Below are 6,000 nucleotides of genomic sequence, written 5' to 3' on the forward strand. Positions count from 1 at the left end.
TCAAGGAATACAAGCTGTTTGAAATTTGTAGGGACTCGGGAAGCCATTCCTCTCTGTGTTTTCTCTGTGTAAATTCTCAAACTGTCATGAATGGTGCGTTTTGGTCTCTTTTGGCTTTTCATGATCGCTTCCCACCGTGGTGATCCAGAAGATGGACAATATATTCGAAATGATCAAATTACTGCATTATTTCCAGATGCGAGGTAACAGATTGATGAAATTCCCAAGTTTATCAATTCTCTATATCAACTGCCATATTTTCTGTTACTGACTTCCATTAGATGTCAGCCAACATTTGCTTTGTATTTTTTGCTCCCTTTTAAAATGAATTTATGCTCAACCTAAATCACGTTGCCTTGGTGTTATAAACATTTATGATTATGTTCAGTGTTGCTTCAATTATAGCTGAACATAATATTGTATATTAATGATTTCTTCCCTTTATTTTACAGGTATTCATTATTTAGTTATCCTTTGTAGTTTCAAAATTGCATTGTAGTGTTTACATTGCTATTTCATTTTGTTTTTGTTTGTTTTTGTTTTTGTTTTTGTTTTTGTTTTTGTTTTTGAGACAGGTTCTTGCCATGTAGTCCAAGCTGGCCCTGAATTCACTATGTAGCCCAGGTTGACTTCAAACTCATGGTGATCCTCCTGCCTCAGCCTCCTGAGTCCTGGGATTACAGCTGTGCAGCACTATGCCTGGCTGTATATATCTTCTTAAATTGAAACATTTTCTTTTATTGGTGATTTATTGTGATGTCATTAATTTCCATTCTGACAAGATTTTGATCTGCCTACTGATTTTTATTTCATCTTCAATTTATTTTATACTTTCATATTCTGATTTCTTTGCTCATTAATTTTAAATCTCTTTAGTTATTGATTTACTTAAGCCCATTACTTTCTCTGTCAATATTAATTCAGCTGCGTTCTCTAGGTTTAACATCATTTTTTCACAGAAGACTGTTTTGCCACTGGTACAATTGTCTGTCTGCTTGTGGAAGGGTGGGCTCTGAGTACGCAGGGAAGCTTCTCCACTGCATTTTCTGCCTTCCTCCAGATTCGTCACCTTCCTCTCTTGTTTCTCCTGTACCTGAGATCAGATGAACTTCCGGTCCTTGTAGCCACCAACACAGCCTCTCACCCTGGACGCTCATGAGATGCCAGCGTTGGAACTTAGTACTTGCTTCTCCCCACTCCCTTCTACCCACCGCGTTCCACTCTGCAATTCTTGAATTTATTACCTCGTTTCTTAGTGCCTTCTTTTTTGTCTATTCCTGAATGATTTCATTTTCTTTTAAAATGAGGTATGTAACTTAGGGCTGGGGATTTAGCTCAGCGGCAAAAGCGCCTGCCTCGCAAGCGCAAGGTCGTGAGTTTGGTTCCCGGTACCGGAGAAAAACCAAAAAAAAAAAAAAAAAATAAAATAAAATAAAATAAAATGAGGTATGTAGTGCTCTTCCTCATTTTTAATTATTTCTATTAATGAAGGTATTATTCAACTATATTGCTAAAAACAGTATTAAATGTTAGTTATAGTTATATGTGATTTATGAAATTGTTATTTATGTTGTCCTACATAAAATATAATATTTATAGTTAATATTCAATATGAATTTTTATTAATACCATCCAAAATTCTTCTACCTGTTGACATGTGAGCTACACAAACATGTATCCTAATATTAACCTCGCCCTCTATTCCTGGGATAAGCTCTAGGTAGTCAAAACAATGGTCTGGCTTTTTTTTAGAGTTTCCAAATTTTCATTTAATGAACAAGAGTGTCTATAACTTCTATGAAAGAAATAATTGCTAATTATTGTTCTCAAGAGATAATTGCTAATTATTGGAATCTCTAGTATAGAAAACTCTAAAATTTTATGTCTCTAACCATGTAACCCAGAAATCTTTCATGAAGTAAAGTCATTGATATTTCTTTTATACTTTTTATTAGCTTCAGTTTTTTACTTTTATTAAAAAATATAACTTTACATTCAACAGCTACAATTATAAGCATTATTCTCTTACTTTATTCTCTTATTGTGGTAGTTTTTCACATGTTTAATTTTGTTTATAACTTATGGGAAATTGGTTTGCTTTTCTAACTTACAAAAATCAATTCCAGTGTTTACTTCCTTATATGATCGCTAAACACCACTTCATTAGTTTCTTAATCAGTTCATAAACTTTTATCTTTGCTCTTTCTAAAATTTATTTCTATTCTGTGTAAATAAAATATCTGGTGTGAAGTGCTAACTTTGCATCAATTTAAGACTGCCTTACTTTATTAATTATTACTGTTTTACTTGTACTTTTATGGGGCACTGTCTTATAATGCAGCACATGTATGTTATGTGCACTGATCAAGCCAGGGTGCTTACTGTTTCCATCTCCCTACTGTGACTTCATGTTTGAAGGCTTTGAGCACCTCTCCTGTACTTATTCATGAAATAGTAGTAGATCACTGTTGTCCCACTGTGCCATAGAATTGTCTTTTTTTTTTTTTTTTTGAGGTACCAGGGATCAAACTCACGACCTTGTGCTTGCCAGGCAGGCACTTAAGCCACTGAGCTATATCCCCAGCCCCAGTAGAATAGTCTTAATGGTGGTTTTAGGTTCTTCTGCAGTAGGTTAATTCATGATTTAAGATTACGAACTCATATAGAAAAACAATTGGGAGAATGTAGGTAGCTAAGACCAAAAGTAAACCTATGAAATTTTTACTAATCTTTTAAATGGCTTAAAGGAATGCAATGAAAACATCATTCCAAGTAAAGACAAAGTCAATGATAAATTATAGTAATCCTTTATTAGAGCAGAATTTAGAAATTCCATTATTTTACTTTCTGTTGCTTGTGGCGCCCTAACTGAATGTAAGACAGAGGAGAGAAGAATTTTCGGTCATATTTTTATTTGGAATCTACTACCTTGCAAGTGGTCAATTTTTCTTCTTCATCTTAGAGAGCACATAAAAGCAAAATATGTGATTAGTAGTTATTTACCTCAGACCATGCAATCTGTTCTCTTTGCTACAATTAGTGTTTTAAATAATCAGATGCAGTTCCTTAGGGAAAATCTGGAAGTGTATTTCCTTGGGAAAAATTGAAGTTTAGTCCATTACTACTTTGAGTACTCCTAGCAAATGTAAACTAGTATTTCATGTCCTTATTATTACTTAGTCCTTTCAAACATTGCTTGAAATATTTTACTAAACATTGCAATTATAGGAGAGAGGTAGACTGTACCACAGGAAAGGAAAGGCTTTTCTCTGGATTTTCCCGGGGAGGGCAGCTTTCATCATGTCCTTTGTTTACTAACACACTGAAATGGCTTTTTGGAAGGTTTGAGTCCTCTCGCTGTAATAACACTTCCTTTTTACCTCTCTGATGAAATGAAAATCATGCAATTTCTCTGAGATCTGCTTGGGGATGGATTGCAATAATATCCAATTACTGATGAATGCATCAGATGTATTGGATGGCCCGCTCAGGAGATAGAATAATGAACTGGTATTTTGCAGTGGGAGCTCGAGTCTTTATTGTAACACATCCCCAGGTTATTCTGATGCGCAGGCAGATTTCTTTCTCATTGCTTTGAAAGAGCAAACTGCTTTGCCTGTAATAGATACAGGTTTGAGATAGATGAGAGAGTTTAACTGTTCCCTGTCATATGAAAAATGGAATGTTGGAAAAATATTTTATTCTATAATCTAAAACATTCAATGAAGTCCTCAAAGATTTATCTTTTTACTTCTCTATATCGTCTCATAATCAGTATTTGGTAAGCATATATCTGGTCACATAAAGACAGGCTCAGTTAATTTACAGACACAATACATTTTAAATGCATTAAAATGTATTAAAAGCTTTTGGGGGATATCTTTGATGATTTTAAAATGTCTCCAATTTCAGCTAGGAATAGTGCTTCAACTTGATCTCCCAGCTTCTTGGGAGATGCAGGCAGTGTCTTGGTTACTTTTCTCTCATTGCTGAGATAAAATACCTGATGCCCAAAATTAAGGAAGGAAGGAAAGGTTTATTTAATTCACTGTTTGTGGAGTTTTCAGTCAATACTCAGCTGGCTCCAAGGCAGAGTGGCACATGGCAGAGAATAATATTTCTTGGGTAGAAGATAACAAAAGCAACAAGAGCAAAAAGGGTGGAGTGGTAGGAAGTGCCTCTTTTCCTCCCTTACATTATATGCAAACTACCTGCCGTGGGGCAGGTGTAGCACTCACACCCGTAAATCAGTCATAAACTCTAGAAGCCTGCCCCATGACTGCATGAGGCTTTGGGGGAACATCCAAAACCAAACCATAACAGGCAGGAAGGTTCTGTGTTCCAGCCCAGCCTGGGCTTCAACTCTCGGTTCTGTCTTGGGGGAACTCTCCAACTCAAGACCATCTTGAAAAATGATTTTGGCTTTGTTAGCAATGTCATGTTTGTCATTAAAGCTATTTCAGATTTGAATATTTCTTGGAACCATTCCATTTTTGCCAAGGTCTCAGTAGCCTTTGCTTATTTTCAGTGGTCAGTTATCTCCACCTCAAACTCCTACCCAAGCATGTACTGATTCTCCAGGGAAGGCCTCCCTGCCATTTGACCATGCCAGTTGGATTGGACCTGGTGTTGGACCACCAACTTCTCTGGGCAGCAATGACCCCCCAGCTAAATGCCCTGCAGAGACTCTCCATCAATAAAACCACACATTGGTAACACTACGATTCTCTTTCTCCTACTACTTCTGCGATGCTGTGGCAGTGGAACACCTTTTGTTTCTTTCATTCTAAGATGCAGAATTAAGGGAAAAATATGAAGATCATATTATTCAATACAGTAAATTAACATTTTAAGATCTGGGAGTTGTGTGATCTAGTGGATATTTGTCCCCTGTTTATGATCAGGTATCTCTTGACCACCCTTCCCGAAGAACAGAACCTGTGCTGTGTTGTCTATAGAAGCTGGTACCCCCCACGCCTTCCTATTGGTTGGCTGCATGGTCTCATTTCAGCCAATCAGGTGAAGGTGTGAAACTGAGGGCCAAGAAATGGGGGGAGGGAAGGGGAGGAGAAAAGAATGAAGATGTGCTATGTACATGGAGCAAAGCCCCAGGATGGGCGTCACCGTTATGTACCAAAGACATGTACGAATAAAATAAGTTAAAACTTTAAGATACCAATACAAGCAAAAGCGGGGAAAAGGTGGAGTGAGGAATCTGTCCTTCGGGGTAATGGCAGCACAGTTTGGGTCCCTCTGCACCTGAACTGAAAGGTCTGAGCTTCAGACCATGTGTTCGCTCAGCAGCAGTGAAGTGGGGTCCTCACTGGTTCCCCATTGCTTTGTGTACCACTCCAGGGACTGCATTCCTGGGTCCAATTGTCCGGACTTAAGAGATTTCCTAGGATCCTCTGGCCTCTTAGGTATTCCCCCATCTCCCTAGACCTTGTTTCACAGCAAAAAACTGTGAACACATAGATCCTCTAACAGTTGCTGGTCACATGTCAATCATTTTCATTTCACTTCTGGTTGTTACTTAAAAATGCCATTTTTCTCCCCCCAAGTCAGGACTTTTCATTTTATGTTCTTGCCGCGTGAAACACAGGTTCCTGGCGAGTCAGCTCTTCTCACCCTTTAGACTTCACCCGAATCGCTGTCTAGTGAGCCGGCTCGCCAGTCCACTGAGCTCCAGCTCAGCCTCAGCGGGGTGGTTCGTTTGGCTCTGTGTTCTCAGGGCTCAGGGCTCCCTCCCAGGAGGAGGGCAGGTCCTGCTCTTCTTTCACTTACAGAGGTATTTTCAGAGACTGAATCAAGAGCATGGAAATTAGTAATTCTACCTGTTTTTAAGGGGTGAATGAGTGAATGAAGTGGAATGCCTCATGGGTGGCTTCACTTTGGATAACTCTTTTGAGGATAGTGTCAAGAATCATGCATGGGGGCTGGGGATTTAGCTCAGCGGCAAAAGCGCCTGCCTGGCAAGCGCAAGGTCGTGAGTTCGGTTCC

The sequence above is a fragment of the Chinchilla lanigera genome, unplaced genomic scaffold (genome assembly GCF_000276665.1).
Source record: "Chinchilla lanigera isolate Chin_1 unplaced genomic scaffold, ChiLan1.0 scaffold00070, whole genome shotgun sequence".
NCBI classification, from domain to species: Eukaryota; Metazoa; Chordata; class Mammalia; order Rodentia; family Chinchillidae; genus Chinchilla; species Chinchilla lanigera.